This window comes from Alligator mississippiensis, chromosome 13, assembly GCF_030867095.1.
Source record: "Alligator mississippiensis isolate rAllMis1 chromosome 13, rAllMis1, whole genome shotgun sequence".
NCBI lineage: Eukaryota > Metazoa > Chordata > Crocodylia > Alligatoridae > Alligator > Alligator mississippiensis.
In genome coordinates, this window is record NC_081836.1 from 33206426 (window position 1) to 33225611 (window position 19186).

At 39.6% G+C, this 19186-nt stretch overlaps 1 protein-coding gene and 1 long non-coding RNA gene across 18 annotated transcripts in view; one reads left to right on the plus strand and one right to left on the minus strand.

Moving 5' to 3' along the window:
- RBFOX1 (RNA binding fox-1 homolog 1) overlaps window positions 1-19186 on the plus strand; it is a 1765957-nt gene that overhangs the window by 936597 nt on the left and 810174 nt on the right. The window lies entirely within an intron of this gene.
- On the minus strand, window positions 838-17822 carry LOC132244648 (uncharacterized). 2 transcript variants are annotated; one of them, XR_009456347.1, is made up of 3 exons: window positions 17653-17822; window positions 15868-16757; window positions 838-1079 (listed from the first exon to the last, which is right to left on the minus strand). It is a non-coding gene; the product is annotated as an uncharacterized LOC132244648 (long non-coding RNA). The 2 variants fall into 2 exon arrangements; XR_009456346.1 differs by having other exon boundaries at window positions 15868-17822.

Here is a 19186-nt window from a genome sequence, read left to right on the forward strand (position 1 = left end):
ACAGGGGGTGCAGTGCATGCATCTGTTGATGATACTGAGCTTTTCAATGTACCTCTCCCTGTATCTTCATACTGTCTGCAAACCCAACAGGTGAGGGAGCCAGCAGGACATTGATAACACAGCATTTATCAGCCCATCAACATAACAAAAGCCTCTCTCATTAGTTCAAGCTGTTCTTAAACAGTTTTTTCCAAGGAAGGAAAGGAGAGACATACCAGCCGACCTGTTGATTAACCCTAATAGGCACTGTTTTGTCTTCCTGTCCCAGTGACATTGGAGACCACACATACAGCTACCTCTCAGCATTATCTAGAAAACCACATGCCTAGGGTCTGTGGGGCTGGGGTCTATTCTGTGGGAGATGGGACGGAGGGAGGGAGGGAGGGGGGATGCCTGCTTGAGCAGCAAGCAGTGAGGGGGAGCTGGAGCAGGGAGAAGAAAGGCAGATGCTGCTGTGCTTTCAGTCTCCACCAAAGCTCTGGCTAGGGAACAGAGGTGCAGGGCCAGCTCTCCCCTCTGGAGCAGACATCCCAGCCCAGGGCTGCAAAGCATCTGGGATGCTGGGGGACTTTGGTTTAACTTAAACCAGGAAGGGGTCTGCAACAGACATTCCATAAACCGGTGTGACCCAAATCAATTAACTCTGATACTACAGTCAACCAGGTTTATCATAAAGCAGTTTCAGCCATTTTGAAACTGGTTTATGTGCACTGAATATATGTTCAGTTACAGTTTTATAACCAGTTTCTGATCAGTTAAACTGGTTTATGTGTAATGTCTATCCCTATCCTAAAGGAAAACATAGTCTGACAAGGAAAGAACGTGGTTCACAAACAGTTGAGATTATCTGTTTCCATTTCAGTTTAATAAAATCAGAATATGCTGTGACTGAATTAATTTAATAAAAAAATATTAACAAAACACATAATAGAGTTTTATTTCTCATTGAATGTAATTACTTGTTATTTTTTTAGGTGAAAATCTTCTTGAAGATTTATTTAGCTTTGCTTATTTTCTGTTTGCTGTAAGAAACATAATCCTAAATATGGTCTGTGGTCCACTGTGCATGTTATTCTTTCCTGTAAAAACAAAAACAAAAATTATTTCTTTAAAAAAAATTACTTTCTGCAGTAAAAAGGCTAAAAGCTAAAATGCATCTTGAAATGATAAGAGTTGGATACATCAAATCGTGAAATTAATTGAACTGATCCTACAAAAGTTGCTTTGCTGATGATGGTAAATCTATTAATGTTAAATTGCTCCTTAGGAAAGAAAATTATACCAAAATCTCTCTGCCCCATCACTCACTTCCCATGCACATGCACAAAATTACATGTTCTTTAAGGGCCACTGCATTTTGTCTTTTAGGGGATTTTAAAAGATGCCCTTTGAGGATTTTTCTGCTTCATGCATACACACATGCACACATGCGCATGCACACCTTTTTAATATATATATTAAAACTATATATAACTTTAACTATATATAACTAAAAGTAAAAAAAATATATATTTTGACAATCTTAAATTAAGCCATGCTAAAGTAACCAGGTTTGTGCAAAGGATATATTATTATTTTAAATATGACCAGTTTGCTTTTGTGAGGGCTGTTGGGAGGCACAAATGAGAGAATAAACGTTGTCTGAAAAGTGTACAGCATACGGAAGTAATCTCAGGTAAAGAGATTAGCATTCACTGTATCAGTGGTGGGAGGCAGATAGGGTGGCACTTTCCAGATTAACTCATTCAGTGAGCCATAAACTTTCATCAAAAGCATCCTACTTCATCAGGTGCTATAAACAGAATTTCAGAGAGCTGGGGTACTAAGTAGGAAGTAATAAATATATCACATAAGTATGTAAATAAATATATAGAAAAATACCAATGGTGGTATTTGATGGCAAATTTACACAATCTGTAAATCTCAGATTATCTCAGCCATAAAGCCTTGAGTCTGCAAATGTGTATTCATATGTTTAATTTTGCTCTCATAAGTAATTGCATTGAGTTCAGTCCCTGACCCTGAGTCAGGGTGTTGTGGTCATCTGCAAGCTTCCAGAATCATAGAACCATATTAAAAGCAAGGGAAACTGAAGAGTTGTAAGGGCCTGTAAGAAGTTAGATGTGCTTTACTGACTTTCTGGAGTCCTGAAATCTCCTCCATTCTTCAGGTGTAATTTGTTTACTTAACCGTTTCATCTTTGAGATCAGATGTAAAATCAAACCTGCTTATTTGCATATAGCAAAAATCCTATGGCACATTTTTGGTCAAAGTTAAAATGTTTGCCTCATGTCCTGGCCATATTCCCATTTAAGTAATTACATCTTGTCTACCTAACTTCCCTGTACAGTTGTAACTAGACATTGAGTTTTCCACTTCCTCTTAAAATTACAATCTTGCTTTCAGCTCTTCTATTCTCCCCCTGTCTCGCTACCCAGTCCCTTAATCTCTTATCTGTCTGCTAAACTATTGCTATTTCTGAATGGAAAATATTATAGTTTCATCTCTCTCTTGCCACATACTCCTCACTCTATACCTTTACCACCTCCTCTCCTTTCTTCTTTGGAGTTTCACTAGTGTCTAAATTCCCAAGCACACATACGTATAGTGAGGCTCCTGATAGATTTTTCAGTCTTTCCTGCTCTCGCTTCTTCCTCAGGAAGATCTTGTGCTTTGTTTTTTGTTTGTTTGCCTTGATTGGTTTTTTTTTTTTTGTTGCTCTTTACTTACATTTTCCCTCTATCCCCTCATACTTTTTCCTGGTAATGACAGGAAAGTTTTACCTAAGAAAATAAAACAAAATCTGAAGGCGGTCAGGCTTGGCTCTTGGTAATCCAGTTTCTAAAGAGCTCATCATTGACATAAGTTCCATTTGCCTGAAAATTCACTCCCTAGTGGGGGATGAATCAGGGCGACTGGCCTGCGCCCCATGGCCGCAGCCCCTCCAGCAGGGCCCGCCTAGTGGTGGTGACTCCGTGCCACTGCTGGTTTCATGTCTGGCCGCTCGCCACTCCACCGCCACTAGCTTCTTCGTGTCTGGGCCCCAGACAGACAGATTTGCCCAGGATCCCACACCCTGCTAGGATTGTCTCTGATTGAGAGGGAAAATATTCATGGGGTGTAGTGTTTGGCAGAGGGAGAAGGGGGAGGAGGTTATTTGTTTGTTTGCTTTGTTATCTTATCTCTTAGGTGTTGGTTTTATATATTTTGAATTCCTTGCTCTGATATTACCGGGAGAAGGATTTTGCTATATAAAGCATAAGCAGTTGCACAGAATTGCAGCTTCAGATGACATTTGCTCCTCTTCTACCTTCATTGTCTCCTCTACCTAGCTTGCTTGAAGTTGATAAAGACAGAGATGTGTGCTCTTGGTCTGAATTATTTTCTTCTACAGTTATGCATAACCTAATTTGAAATATCCTGAACCTAACTTACCAATCAGTCTGTTGCATCAAGTTCAGGCATGCTTGCATAGCTACACAAATCAACCAAAGGCATATAATGATGGATAATAACGGATCCCAGTAGCCCATTGCATTGTTATATTTATATTGAGGTATCCAGGATAATAAGAGAATTCTCCAGACATACTAATGGGAAGCTTCGTTTAACATTTTTTGTCCATAGTGACAAAATATAAAATGGCTTCCGTCTCTCAAAGTGACCAAAAGACAAATTTCAAACCCACAATGGCATTATAATGCATCAGAAATGAAAACAATATAAGGATTCATCATCAGTCAGAAAATAAAAGTGCTTTTATACCATCAAGAGCATAGTATATGCTATTCTAATTTATTTCTGCTTCAAGTTTCTGAAATATTTATTAAAGAATAATCTGCAGAATAATGAATATAGCTTTTCTATAGATGTACAAAATGCATGCTATATTTCTACTATATCTTCTTATTAAATATTTATGTTGTTGTGTGTTTCTATTCACTTCGGGACTGGCCACTGACTGCTCTGCCTCTTGGCAAACATAGATAGGCCAGCTAAGGTAAAAGGCGAGGCTGCTGCTTTAGATCTGGTTACTTTGAAAAAGTGCTTTTCAGTGTTTTAAGGATTTAAGAACATTAGAAAGTTAAATATTTGATAAGGTAGTTATACTTTTTAATACTGTATATATCTCATAAATTTAACATGCTGAACTGCCCAAATAAAAGATGGGTGAAATGATTTGGAAATATAGAATATGTTTTATCAGACTGATCTTATTCCTTTTAATGGAAAGAAAATGTAATTCTACTAATAATTAACTTAAACATATCATTGCCCATTATAAAAAGACTTATTAAGCCAAAAATAGGAAAGAAGCCATTCTGGATGGGGTCAGGGATTATGAAAGCAATACCAATTTATAAAGACAAGGTAAAAGTTCAGCCCTACTATACCATGTGACACCAGTGTGCGAACAGTTATTTCTGAATAAAGAGATCTTGGAGAACATAGTTCTATGTTCTGCAACAGAAATAATAGAAAATTGATATATAGCATGCCTCATATACAGTCATTAATTTCTGTATCACTTAATCATTATTTCCTATCCCATGCATTATGCCTCTCTCTCATACTTTCCCAATCTCTGGATTTTTAGTGTGCCTAGCTACTTGTGACTCATAGTTTAAAACTACAAAAAATCAGTAGTTCATTATTTGATGCAAGGTTTGCTGTTAAAACTCTGTGGTTATTTAGCTGACTTTGCCAGAGCATCTCAGGAAAAGCAAGAAGATAAAGAGGTATGATGTAGTTCAAAAGGAGGCCTGAGTACATCAAACCTGATAAGCCAGGCTGCACCTACTTATGTTAATGAGGCTTTTGCAGGGGAACAATTAACAAGCAATAAGCACAATAAAATATATTAGTGAATAAATTTAAACTGTATCCTAAAATAAATAAGAGATTTTTTAGAAATGCTGATTCCCTCCTGGGGAATTCAGTGTATGTATCCCAGTTTCTTCACTGATTAGCATAAAGGCTCTCTTTGCTTCCAAGCTCAGTGCATGAGAACCAGCATTAACTATTGTTATTTTGTGGAAGGAAACAATAATGTTGTGAGCAGGCAATCAAGAAATATTTTTGTTCTGCTTACCCAATATCAGGAGATTTTCCCATCCAAATAATCACCTCTCCAAATGTTGGCTTAAGTAAGTGTCAGGACTTGTCTGTGTGATACGCTGACCAGAGAGAAATCCCACCCTCCCTTCTGGTTCAGACTATGGCTTCAATTTATAGGTAAAACATTACTTAGCTGAGCATATCTACATTTAGCATTCTTGATTCTGTATTTGGACTTGTCAAATAGTTGGTCAGTGTACCAGTACCTATTGCTGCTACTTGTTGCACGTCTACTGTACTCAATGGTTTATACGAAAATGCATTACCACTGCAAGGTTTTGATTGTAACGTAGGTCAACGAGGTTGTTGAATTATTAAACTCATTGCTTAATTTATCATTTCTTATGCTTTTTCTTCAAATCTTTGAGGTCTCTGCCTTCAAAATAAGTAACACCAACCACATTGTGTTTTTCATGTTTAGTCATACTAAAGTAACTATTCATCACAAATCCACGTTTCAGGTTCCAAGTCTGGGTGGCCCGAAACAGACTAATAGAAAGGCATAGAGGACTAAGAACTCTAGAATCCCCAAATTTAGAATATGCACTTTTCAACTAATCTGCCACTCTGCTTCCCTCTGCTTCTCTGTTGTCACACCTATACTTCTTTGGGATTCTGCAGTGGAAATCTGGATGAGCTAGGAACACTTTCTGGTGGAATAAAACAGACTTGCATCCATCCTGAAATGTCTTTGTAAAATATAGACTAAAATATATAGGACAATATATATACAAACATATTGTGTTATATATATATATGTTAGAGAGAGAGAAAAGCAGAGTAAAACAACATAGTAAATATAGAAAATACCAGCTTAAAGTACATGTTCTTCTTACTTTTTTGTTAAGCCTATTCCTAGCCCTTTGTCACATTATTAATTGAGGTTTGAAAACCTTAAACAAATTTTCCCTTCCAGGTATGATTTAAGATTTTCACAGTGGAATGTATATAGTGAAAAGATGATTTGCTGAAGGAAAGAAATAGACTACAAATACATCTCCTGATATTCTTATATTAACAGAACAGGCTTCAAAGAAAGTATTATTAATGATGTAATTAATATAGATAGATACAATATCCATCAAAGAGGTCATTACTGTAGAGGTGGGGAATTTGCAATTTGTATTAAAGATTCATTTCAGGCTGTACTAAGGCAATATGAGCTGCTTAGCTTAGAAATGTGCTTTGCTAAATTGTGGAAACATACTCTTGAGATTACTGTTAGACCCCCTTTGGTTTTGCCAAATGCTACAATATTTAGAGCATGAATCTGAATTAATTCTCGTGGTTTGTTTATTTATGCTTTACATGTTTGGATACACCTGAATGTATAGGTGATGTTAACTTACTTTATGATTCTGATAAATGCAATTAGGTAAAGGACTCATTTGTATCAGTGCATAATCTAATTTAGCAGAATTACTTAAAATATTCTTACAAAAATATCCTTGTAAATATCCATCTGTAAGAATTTAAAAATGATCTAAGCATGATTTATAGTATAAGACTGCTTCTAAAAAACAACTCCTAAAAATGTTTAAACTTTGCTATAAATAATTTTATCAGTCAGCCTCCTTCATGATATTTACAAGATTAACTAAGAATTTTTGCATTTACCAGCTATAGAAAGCACCCAATATCCTGTCCTAAAATCCTCATGATTTAATGATTAAGAATCATTGTACTGCCTAAAAAAAGATGAACAGATAAATGGCACATCATGAATTTTCACAAAACCTTTTGCTAAGAAGTCATCTGTTATGGCTAAGATACACAAACAAAATTAATTGTGCTTTGGTTATTTTAAAAGTATTCTGAAATGAAGATTAATACATGACTGTTTTAACAAAATGGTTCTAGAAAGGACTTTGTATGCCATTGTGTTCAGTTCCTCAGTGTTACAAGCAATGCTATAACCCCTTCATAAATGGATTATATTCCATCCTGCAAGTAGTTGGGGTTTTTGCCTCAGCTACTCTGGATCTGTAGATTGTTCCACATCACTCCTCTGGTACTTAGAAACTTTCTTTGTGTTTTCCACCTACATTTATTCATGGCTACTTTATAGCCTTTTGTTCCTGTACCAGCATTGTACTTTTGGTTAAATTCTTCTGTTCCCTTCTTTTTGGTGCACCCTGATTTTATTTATAGGGAGCTATCATATTCCTTATCAGTTGGGACCTACTTTATGTTTTTGTTGATTTTGCAGAGCCTGCAAAATCCACAACTATCCACAAAAATCAACTTTAAAAAAGCCTTCATAAAAATAAAATGCTGGCTTTCAGTGGTAGCCAGTAGTCTTCACTGCTTTGAAGCCGGCCTGGGAGGGGAAGAAGCCAGCTGGCAGGGTGGCATGAAGGGCAGCCAGCAGCCAAGGTGGTGGCCACCCTTTGTCCTTCCTCCACCCATGACCTCTCCGCCACTCGGCAGCGAGGGGAGGGGCCATACAAAGGGCAGCCAGCAGTCAAGTTGACAACTACCCTCTTTGTCATTCTTCCCACCTAGGGCCTTTCCACCAATCAGTGGCAAGGGGTTGGGCCACTGGGAAATGCTTGCAAAATTGGCTCTTTGTGCCACAACCAAGCCGCAAAAATTCCTTTGACTCACTTTGAATGAGAGAGATCCCTACCTATCAGCCTTCATTTTACTAGATGTGACAAGGCAAAGTCTTTAGGGCTGTGACTATACAGCCTCTTGAGTGAGTTCAGGAGTATGGCCTGTTCTGCATGCTCCTAAGCTCACAAATTAGGTGGCACAGACACTTAAGGCACAAACCCCGGTGTGCCTTGCAGCACCCTGCTCAGGCCTGCCAAACATGGAGAGCCAGGACACATGTTTTCCAGGCCACTCAGGTGCACTCTTATGCCACCTATTTTGCCTAATTAGTGGGTTTGGGTATGCATAGTGTGGGTCTGAGTGGGTAGAGATTATCTCTTAGTAGCCTTCCTGGCCTTACTTCAGAGGTCATGTAGGCATACCCTTGGGCTCTTGTAAAAAAGGCTCTCTGTTTCTCTGACCTTTCTAGCAGAATTGTTCCATCTTGATTATTCTTTCTTTCCACATGTGACATTGAATGCAATATTCCAAATCAGTTTTAATCAGTAGCTTTTTTTTAACCAATAGCCTGGATACTATTGGGCTACTGATAGTATCCAGGCTGATACTATCTGATAACATAGTTCCCTGGATACTCCAGGGAACTATGTTATCAGAAACACTTCTCTAAATCCATCCTAGGATTATACTTGCCTTTTTTATAATTGTATCAGAGTGGTGACTCAGTCATCCTGTGGTTGATGACTACACCCATGTCTTTCTCTCCATGTCATTTACCTTTCAAACTAAAGAAACAACTTAGTTGATTAGTAATTTCAATAATTTTTTTTCCTAGCAATTTCCATTTTCTGCTACTTTTTTCATCTGATCAGCAAGCCTTTTCTTATTTGATGCTGGTTTGGTGGAACTGTCTGTCTTCTAAAACTGGTTCTCCTTTAAGACTTGATTTTCAGCCTTGTATTTCCCTTTTTGTGCACCAGGAAACTAGGAACACGGATATAATAAGCATAACTGCAAATAAATTTTCATGTAAAATTGCATCTGCATTTACTTGCTCCCTTGCTTTGTTGGCTAAGAATATAGGCCAATGTTTAATATTTCACATCTTTAGATGTAAACTAAATGTTTATTATATGTTTGTCATATTAAACAATTTCATAATTATGAAATAAAAGGAATTAATTTCTGATATGTGATACCTTCCTTGCTTGAAGTGATTTCAGGTATAGCCTACTTTTATTTATTTAAAGGGGAACCTGAAAGCTTTAGGTACTTGCAGCAATGGTTCTGTCCAGTAACTTCATAAAGTTCACACTGTGGGTATTCAATATAGTACAGCAAAAATATACTTCCTGAAAATCTTACTGGTGGTACAGACGGCTGGTAGAGGAGGAGTTGATATGGAACACAGTGACAGAAGTGCGGCAGAATCTGTTTTGCTATGATGCACAAGAGGTCAAAGTGGTTCATTTAATGAAAAGTTCAGTCCTATGTAGGGTGACCCCTGGGCAAACTGGGACAGTTCCAGCTTCTATAGTCCAGTTCCAGCTGGCTGGCCAAAAGTCCTGGAGTGGAGTCCAGTAGGACATGGAGTGGAAAAGTGCACCAAGCAGGTAGTTGGGCAGGCACTGGACATGCCTGCAAGAGCATAGCTGCAAGAGCCTGGGCATGCCTCATGTGGGCGGGGTGGTGCCTGCTCCGGCCTGTCTGTCTTGATCCCACACAGGACCAGCGGTGCCTACCGACCATCTTCCTGGAGCATCATGCCGCTGTGCATACCCATCGGACTCCACTCCAAAACTTTTGACCAACGGATGGGGACCGGACTACAAAAGCCAGGACTGTCCCGGTTTGTCCAGGACATATGGTCACCCTAGTCCTATGACACCATGGATAGATACAGAGAAGTTTTATGAAACAATTTCCACATAGAAGTACTGTGAAATTGTACCATTTTGGCAGTCTCCACATCTTTAGGGAACGTCCTCAGATGTAAGTGTTTTGATTACATACATTGGACAAAATAGGCTTGTTATGTATTTACTACTTGTTTATATGTCTTAGGCACCTTGTACTCATTACACTTAAGGTTAGATTAGTTTGTTAATCCTGTCTTAAATAGTAACACACCCACACATTTAGGGAATTAATGGTGCCACAAATAGGGTAACCAGCCTCAAAAATATTACACAAAATTGTGTCATATTGTTGTGGCTGATTTCTGTTGTGCCTAAAATTGAATGCATGGCAAGGTTAGGACTACACTGGGGGACCCAACTGGCCTTGGTAAGGTCCCCATCAGTGGACAATCAACTAATTGTTGGCTGGCTCTGGAACTGCACTGGGGCTCAAACTCGGTACCCAGAGCTGGCTTATTGGAGCCCCAGTATAGTCCCAATCCATCTGATGATCAGTTGATCATTGGCTTCAGGGACCACACTGGGTCATTTGGCTGAATGTTGGGTCCCTGGCTTTCAACTTGCTGGTGCAGGGAGAACCTAGGAACATGATCCCAGGCTCCCCCCTTCACTGGCAAGTAGGGCGCAACTGAAATCTGATCCCAGTCTCAAAAGCATGTGTCCTGCCATGGTATGTGGGATGGCAGGAGACATGACTGTTTGAGATTAAGAATCAGATCCCATCACACCTTGAAATGAACATCTGTTAATCGCTTAATTGCCTATACCATGGCAAAAGCACCTTTGTGTTTTAAAAAATAATTTGTCCTGCATTGTAAACCAGAATGGGATCAGTGATGAATTTGAGAGCTTTTGAAATATAAATTTAATGTTTTTCTGTTTAGTTAGATATAAACTAATTTTTTGTCTGGTTCTAGGACTAAATTTACTATAATTACTGATGCTGTAAAGGTTGTAGATGGCAGTGTGACAGTTTTAGATAAGGGTCATATGTATAGAGCTCTATTTATTGATCCAGCAAAACCTTTTGATACAGTTGTCCATAAATTATTGTTACTATGTCTTGATGACAGAGGTTGAGTGCAAAAGCCATTCATTCAGTTGGTAACTACTTTGAAAATAGATCTCACCAGACTTAATGTGAAAATTTTATAAAGGTCTATTTTGGGTCCAAGATTAGTTTATTTTATGTTAAAAGGGAATAATAGCATAAGCCTAAATAGGCACTTGTATACACATAGCAACATTTTTTTCTGGTGGTTCTGGAGTTCAAAATTACTTTCAAACAATTATTTAGCACCCTTGATTTATTCATTTATTTATTTTTAGAATCCCATAAAGAAATCACAATAGCTAAATTGTAATTTGAACAGAAATCAATTGCTATAATTATAGTATTCCTTAGAAATTATACCTATGGAATAATTAATGTGTTAAGGAAATATAAAAGAGTATTATACTGAATTGTGTAGCACTTCATGGATTCAATAGTTGTGGATTAAGTGTGAAAGAATAATTGCTTTCAATTTGAGAAATAAAAGAGTTAATTTTTTTGTGTTAATAGAATATGAGTCAATCAAATTTCCCTACTTTATTTGAAAGCTTTGCAAAAATGTTAAAAACCAAAATTAACATAGAGTTTGTGCCAATAAACCATCCACAGTTTTTGTTGCGCTCTGTAGTCAATGCGCTGAATCTCCAGGGATGTTCCTTGATTAAAACACTTACATGTGTTTGTCTATAAGGCTGTTTAAAGTCTTTTTTCACATGACATGAATCTGCTTTTTTGTCATACATACCCTAAAAAGTGTATATAGATTGAGATCACTAAATGTTGTGCTTTATAGTGTTGCCAAGATTACAACTGTTTGGCAGAACATCATTCAATTATTGGCTTCTTGAATATGGAATTTCTTAATGAAGGATTTGCAGTTAGAGAGCATTTTTGGATGAGATATTTTAAGTCAATGATGGATTATTTCATTGCTGAGGATGGTACTTGCTGACTGCAGAGACTTTCTGTAATCTTGAAAGGGCTTGCTTTAATTCCTCAATTTTCATTACAATGTTATCATGTTGTAAAGTATGGTGCACTCGTGAGGCTGTAAGGACATCAAGAAACCCACTGATAATTTGACCAGGATACACTAAAAAAAGGCAAATGAATGAACAATTCTAGCTTCTGTATGTAAAAGTGGCCTGCTTCTATGAACCATTGTCCACTTTATGTCAGTCCTCTAGGCTGTAGCTCAGTATTAGTGACCTTTTTTACACCAGTAGTGACCTATTCAAGTTCAAAGTGTGCAACAGATGGAAAATGATTGAAGACCTGCTTTAGAATAGTGATGAAGAATGAGTTACTGTATCTGACATTTCATTTCTGGGTAGCTGGGGAGATTAATATACCTGCCTGGGGCTCATGCATTACTTGTATCCCTAGCTATCCAGGAATGAAACTTCATGAGCAGCATGCCTTTCCTCTTTGCATAATTGAAAAAAGACAGGTGGCAACATAGCTTCACTGTGGTTAAGGAAAAAACTTTTGAGTACCAGGTCAGGAAACTTAGTCCTTTATTTTTTTTAAAAAAATTTTCTCCCTCTCTTCACATTGGGCATAGCCACATTTTCCTTGCAGCTCCAATTTAGACATACTAGGCTATCCTAATGTCAACAATTTATTGGTTGCATGACTGAACCTTATTTTAAACCAAACTTGACTTCAGTGCAGTTATGCCATTAATGAACTTTGCCCTCTGGCACATTTACATTGTGTTTGTGGGTCTTTGGGCTCCACAAAGAGATGTGGCAATATCGCCTAGAGTTTGCATCTGGCCTTAGTAACTGGAAGACACATGTGATACAGTAATAATGAATAAAGGGGACTTGCATTGTTACACAGATCATGCAGAATATGGGTGTCAATCTATTTGATATCCTTCATAGACCATCTTATACCAATGATTTAGAAACTACCCTTACTTTTTTAGCGTGTTTTGAAGTAAAATTCAAATTAGTGGTTTTATTCACTATAAAGGCTCCCAAAAGTTCAGGCGTTGTACCCAGTGCAACTGTTTCTCTTTGTATTATTTAGCAGGACCTAATATCAGCAAAGACCCGGGTCTGCAGTCCCTAGCTTTATATGTAACGGACTGGCCATCAACAGTTTTCAATGGAAGGCCAGCAACTCTAGAATGTGTTAAGCTCTTAATCCCGAGGAGCCTACATTTCTGACCTTCAGAATTAATCGCAGTAATTCTCTATTTACTCAGACTGTAAAGTGGAGTGAGTGAGGAGATCTTAATTCTTGTTTCTTAGTGAGTTTTAACCTGACATTTTGCTATCACAGATGTTTCTGTAAAATGTATTTTTAGTATGAGTTATATATACACCCATTTTAGAATATATTGATAGGTACTTTATACAAGGCATATACATTAAAGCCCTTCTTTTCAAGAACTTTTGCCTTAGCTGCAAACATTTTGCATTGCCTCCACCACAGCATGCAACATTTTAATACACATGAGTAGTGTGTAGGGAATGTTAGTGAGGGAAACCAGAAAGCTTATGAAGGAATCTGTCTTTTATTTAAAGTTTGAAATAGCTCCCTAAGGTATTTTAAGCTTTTTTTTTACATATTTCTCTACCCAGTTACCACTGTGAATCTACTAAACTTCTGTATTCCTTCTCAACTATTCTAAATAGTAGCATTGCTGCATTTCTGCAAGGGGATGGACCAGAAGTCCCATGAGATCCCTTCCAACTCTGTGGTTCTTTGATTCTATATATAGATCATATAATGTGATTCTATTTTTTTAAAGCATGTGTATAAGGATAAGATATCCAGATGATAATATAGTCATGAGGTACATAAGGACATGTAGCAATGTCAGGAAACAAGACACGTGAGAATTATGTAGTGAAGTGCTTTCGGATGGGTTGACGAGTTCCTTTCCACATGTCTGCAGTGACTCATGCCAGAAGCCCAGGGGTGCTACAGCATGCCCTCCTTTCCCTTCCATGGGGAACCTGAGATGAGGGGGTGGGGGCCGTGGTAGGCCTGAGTATGACTGAGGAGGGGTTTAAACCCCACTTTGGCTTGCAGGGTTCAGAGGGTGGAAGAATAGGGAGTGTGGTGGAGGCATGGCCAGACCCCCATGTTGGGGGGAGGAGGGGGAGAGCCCTGCTTGGGCTCCCTGACAGCTGGTAGCAATCTGGGTACACAGCTCCACTGCCTGGCCTCAGAGGGGGACTCTTCCCCCACCACCGCCTCCTTCTCCCTCTCCCCCACCACCAGGGGCAGGGAGAGGGCTTTGTGTGGTGCTGCCTAGCCCCAGAGGGAGACTCTTCCCCCTCCTTCTCCCTCTCCCCTGTTGTAGGGTGGGGAGGGGGGCTCTGTATGGTGCTGTCCATCCCTGGAGGGGGGCTCTTCCACATCCTCCTCCCTGCACTGTGGAACAGGGAGGGGGGCTCTGTGCGATGCTGGCTACCCAGGCTGGCTTGGAGGCTCCGCGAGGGCTCATGTGTCTAAGGTGAGCCCCTGTGGTGAGTGTCTGTTGGGCTCTGAGGCCACCAGCACCTCCAAGCTGGCTCAGCGAGCCCACTGCCCAGCCAACCGCTGCCTGTGCACACTGAACCAGGCTGCTGTCACTGATGGGGTTCAGCTTTCCTGTCACTGAGCCGCAGTTTTGGGGCTGGGCCAGGCTAGCCCTGCCAATGCGACTGCCTCAGCCGGGACTAAGAGGGGCTGGCACAGGACTCAGGGGCGGTGCCTTCCCTAGCAACTGTGGCTTAGTGACAGCTGCTCCTTTTGCCTGGGCTGGGCTGGGCTGGGCAGGGCAGCACTACACAGAGTTTCCCTCCCCTCCCCATGGTGATGGAGGGGAAGGAGGATGGAGAAGAGTCCCCCTCTGGGACTGGGCCACACCACACAATGCACCCTTCCCTGCCTCGTGGTGGTGGGGGAAGAAGGAAGGAGGTTGCTCCACCCTGGCTGCGGTCCCCCAGTGGAAGTGGGGGAGAATTCACCACCTCCCTGGCCCCTTGCTTTAACGGGGCAATTCTGGGATGTCTGCAGTCCCTGCCAGTGGGACAGGGAAGGGGGGTGGAATAAACCCTTTCCATGCTTGTGTTCCTTGGGACACCCTAACAGAAGCTACTGCCCATCCCCCTCCCCCCACTGCTCCCATATTGGGGGGCAGGGGTGTGGCTAGACACCATCCCAGCATGGTCCTGTTAAATTGAAGGGGGCAGAGAGGGAGTTAATCCCTCTCCCCATCCCTTCTACGCCTGGGAACCACAGCTGGGATCTGCCAGCCCTGGCTGCCACCTCTGCCTCCACCGCTTGCTGGCAGACAGGTAGACCTAAGCTGGGGGTGGGGGGGAAGGAGGGAAGAATTAACCCCTCCCTGCCCACTTTGCCTTAATGGGGCCATGCTGAGATACATCTGGCCACATTCTTTCCCCTCCTGAGTCTAGAGAGCAGAGAGTCATGACCAGCCCTGCTCTCTGGAGCAGAGAGAACAGCCCAGCCTAGGGCTGCGGAGCATGCAAGGATGCTGGGGAACTCTGGTTTAACTTAAACCAGGAAGGGGTCTGGGACAGAAGTTGCATAAACTGGTTTGACCCAAATCAGTTAAGTTTGATACATTCAACCAGGTTTATCTTAAACCAGTTTTGGACATTTTGAAATTGGTTTAAATGCACTGAAGTTATGTTCTGTTACAGTTTAAACCAGTTTCTGATCACTTAAACTGGTTTATGTGTAACTTCTGTCCCTAGCCCAAGTGCCTATCTGTACTTTCTTCAACACCGGGGTAACCAACTAGGTCTTAAAGGTCACCAGCAAGTATATCGTGAATGACTCTGTTAAAACTTCTGCTTTAATATATCTTGTCTTATGGAATGGTTCTTGGAAAACATGTTTGCAAGCATTCTCTAAGCGGGCCTGATATACAAAGATGCTAAGTTTTTAGGATAAATATTCATCAGAAATATTCATGGTAAGAGAGGCAATAGATTCCTTGAAAATATTTTAATGAGAAAAAAAAAAGTTTTCACTTTAAATTCACATCTTGGTTCATAATTTCTAACCGACACTGCAGTTTGATGGCAATCCAGTAGGATATGAGACTTTGGTAAGTCCATAGTGGATCCCTGCTGGAAAGTGTACATATCAGTCACTCTGCCTTAATACATAAACATTAGCACCTTTGCTAGCAGTGTTGTTAGAGAGGGCAAGATTTGAATGGATTTAAAAATTGTACTATTCCCTTACTTTTAAGCAGGTAACATCCAAATGTGAAGAAACTTAGTCCATTTGACCAGCTTGATCCGGATATGTATATATACTAGATATGTTCACCCAGTATTTTCAGAAACAGGTGATGGGATTTTCCCCCTTTTTATTAAATCTGTGAAAAAATAAAAAATAATATTATAGTAGATGAATGATGCAGACTTATAAATGTTGAGCATGTACATGTTAAGATGGCCACATTAGTTTTGTGCTGTTTTCTTGGTAACTGCCGTACCAGCATGACTCAGATAATGTATCATGCAATACATGGCAGACAACCATCCTTGTAATAGTTTTAGAAAACTCTTGGCATGGCTATATGAAGTCTAGATTATAAATGGGAGTCAATTTATCACTTGCCAGTGACATTGTTGAGAAAATCAAATTCAATTTGTATAACACTGTTCTTTCATTATATTTCCTTTTCTGTTTCAGATAATGGTTATTTCCAAATTTTGGTTCCATTTCTCTCCCTTTTAAAATAATGTTATCTTTATACAGTTTCTATTTATGTTACACATCCCTAGTGTAAAGTGTGCAGCCTGTTCCACCAGTTAGTTTATTTTTATAAATAGATTGTTTTATCTGACAATGGTTTAAGCATTTAATATAGTTAAATTAACACTCTTTCTTACTGTGTCATATAAACATATATCCAAATTAAAGAATCTAGTAGTGCCAGGTTATACACCACCTATCCTGATGAACACAAAAGTTGTGTTTTTGTAGTCTCTTTCTCCAGCTTTCTTGCAATAATGCTGTAGAGTCAGTGTCACTTGGGATAATACACATGTAAACATTATATATCAAGAAGCAAGATTGTTCTGTGCTGTGGCTTGAAGTAGAATGTCAATGCAGACTTCATGCTCCTGGGAAACAAAGGAATATGTATTGTATTGATGTTTAAATAGTGAGAAGTCTCTCTGAATGGGAGAAAGCTTGTGGTTGTCCTTTCTTGCTTGACATTTTATTTTTCTTCCATTGCATCTAAGTCTGCAGAGATTAAAAAGCATTAATTTTATTTCTCCTTGGAATAAAAAGAGTCTTATTATGATTTTTACCTCACCTAGCACTGGGAGGTATACTATAAAGGTCCTACCATGAGCTGTGCCCTCAGAGTGTTAACCTACAGGGAGGGTAGGTGGAGGTATTATTGTACCCGCTGAGCTAAACCTGGGAAAGGCAATGCTTAAGATATACTGGGACTGCTGAAAATCAATGTGTTGCAGTCAACCCTGCCCACATTGCTCTGCACCTTCCTTGTCACCTCTTGTAGGAAAAAATTACAGCCCCTTTCTTGTGCTGCCGCCCCTCCATGGGTAGACTTTTTCCCACAGGGAGCATCTGCCAAGGCCCTTGCCAAAATAGATCTTGGAATGCATATAGGGTGTGGGAGTTAAGACTGTATTTCTGTATCTTAAAGGTGTATCATGTATTGAAAAATGAATAATACAAAACATGATGATGAGTAGTATGTAATGGAAGAGTATGGAAACATTAAATAGGATTTGAAATGATTCATGCAGAAAAGTCTACTTTTGACAGTCGCACATTACGGCATGGGAAATTTCCTCCCACCCCTGCCAGTCTGCCCACATTTGTGATACAAGCAATTCAGGATGGGCTAATGCGAATACTCAGGGGAGTAAGAGCTCTCAGTCTCCTTTTCATTCAATTCTAGCTCCCTTCCCCTACTCATAAGGAGTACCATATGGGACTACCTGCTAACCCAGGTAGGTGGACAGTGTGATAGTCAACAGTTACCTTGTAAATCTGATAAGTAAACCTGAGGTGGCTCATAGACTTGTTTCAGATAAAAATTCAAAAGTTTTGATGCTTATCTTAGGCTTATCTGCAGTATCCACACTGAAAAGGAGTTCCCTTCTTCAGAATGAGTTCATTCCCATCACTGTCATGGATGGCTTTTATCTCTGGCTCCTAGAAAGCATTGCAAGAACAAATTTAGCAGGGTGAAGAGAACTCTTTCTGATGCATGAAATAAGATAAACATAACATGCAAAGGTATTTGGCCCCATATCACCAGGAATGAATAAATGGATTTAAGTGAAGCAAGGACTAACTCAAGGCTTCACCTCTCCCTTAACTTGCATGTTAGTCTGTTTTAAGTCTTGAAATGGTTAACTGAAGATTTTGGTTTTTTTTGTTATGATCGAACAGGCTTTCACATGCACAGGCTTTCATAATCTGTTTTATCGTTTATATGAGAGCCAGTGATTTTCTTAATTTCTTTGTTTAGCATTTACTACTGTTTAATGCATATAAAACTCACTTTGCATGTAGACAATGGGTTTGCATGGACTTCAATGAGGATCTGCCTTAGGATTGCATGTAGACGACGGGTTTGTATTGACTTCAGTGAGGACCTGCCTTAGGATTTAATACGCAGAAAAGATGTGGGAGGAGAGAAGGTTCTGTGACAGGCAAAAGTTTTGAGGGGTTCTCATAAAGGAATGAATCTGGGTCTAGGACTATTGAGTTATGAATTGTCGGTACGATAGATAGATAGATAGATAGATAGATAGATAGATAGATAGATAGATATAATGAGGACAGTTCCTTGTGAATTTCTTTCTTTCCATCACTTTTAAATTTTCCATTTGATGCAATGTGAAATAGTCCAAGGGCAAAAAGCGTTTAATTTATTAGAACAAAGAATTTGAAATGCAATGTTATTTGAACTGAGATATTGGTAGAGGGGTATAAACGCATTGCTTATTACTTTAGGGACTCCCATTTCAGCTCAGTATCAATAAATCGATGATTAGTTTTTCTTTATTCTGCACAGACTGCTACTGCAGTCCGTATCAACACACTGTGAGGGAGCAAGCAGGCTGCAGAATCAGGCAAGGTTTTTCTCCATTTTCATTGGTGTCAGCATGATTTCTCTGCATGGTATTTCCATTCTTCTGGAGAATGGGAAATGAGTTATTAAGACTGTTCCCTATACATTACTGTTTTGAATCAAAGCTGAAGCCCTGAAAAGGGTTCAGTACAAGAGGAGTGGCAGGCACATTTTCCTGTGTAGCTGAGGTACATAGCTGAGGTAGATGTTATCGAACCTTGAACCTGGAGTTTTACTAAAAGCTGAAAATTTACCATCATGGGAGAACCTGGCAGATCTAAAATACTTCAAGCCCTCCAAAATTTTCCACTGGTTACAATCTGATTCTTGTCTGTTATCAGATGGTATTCCCAACTGCTTTCCACCACAGGTCAGGTGACTGTTACATTATTTGTAATAATTCATAAACTGTGGTCTTTGAATCTAGTGGAACCT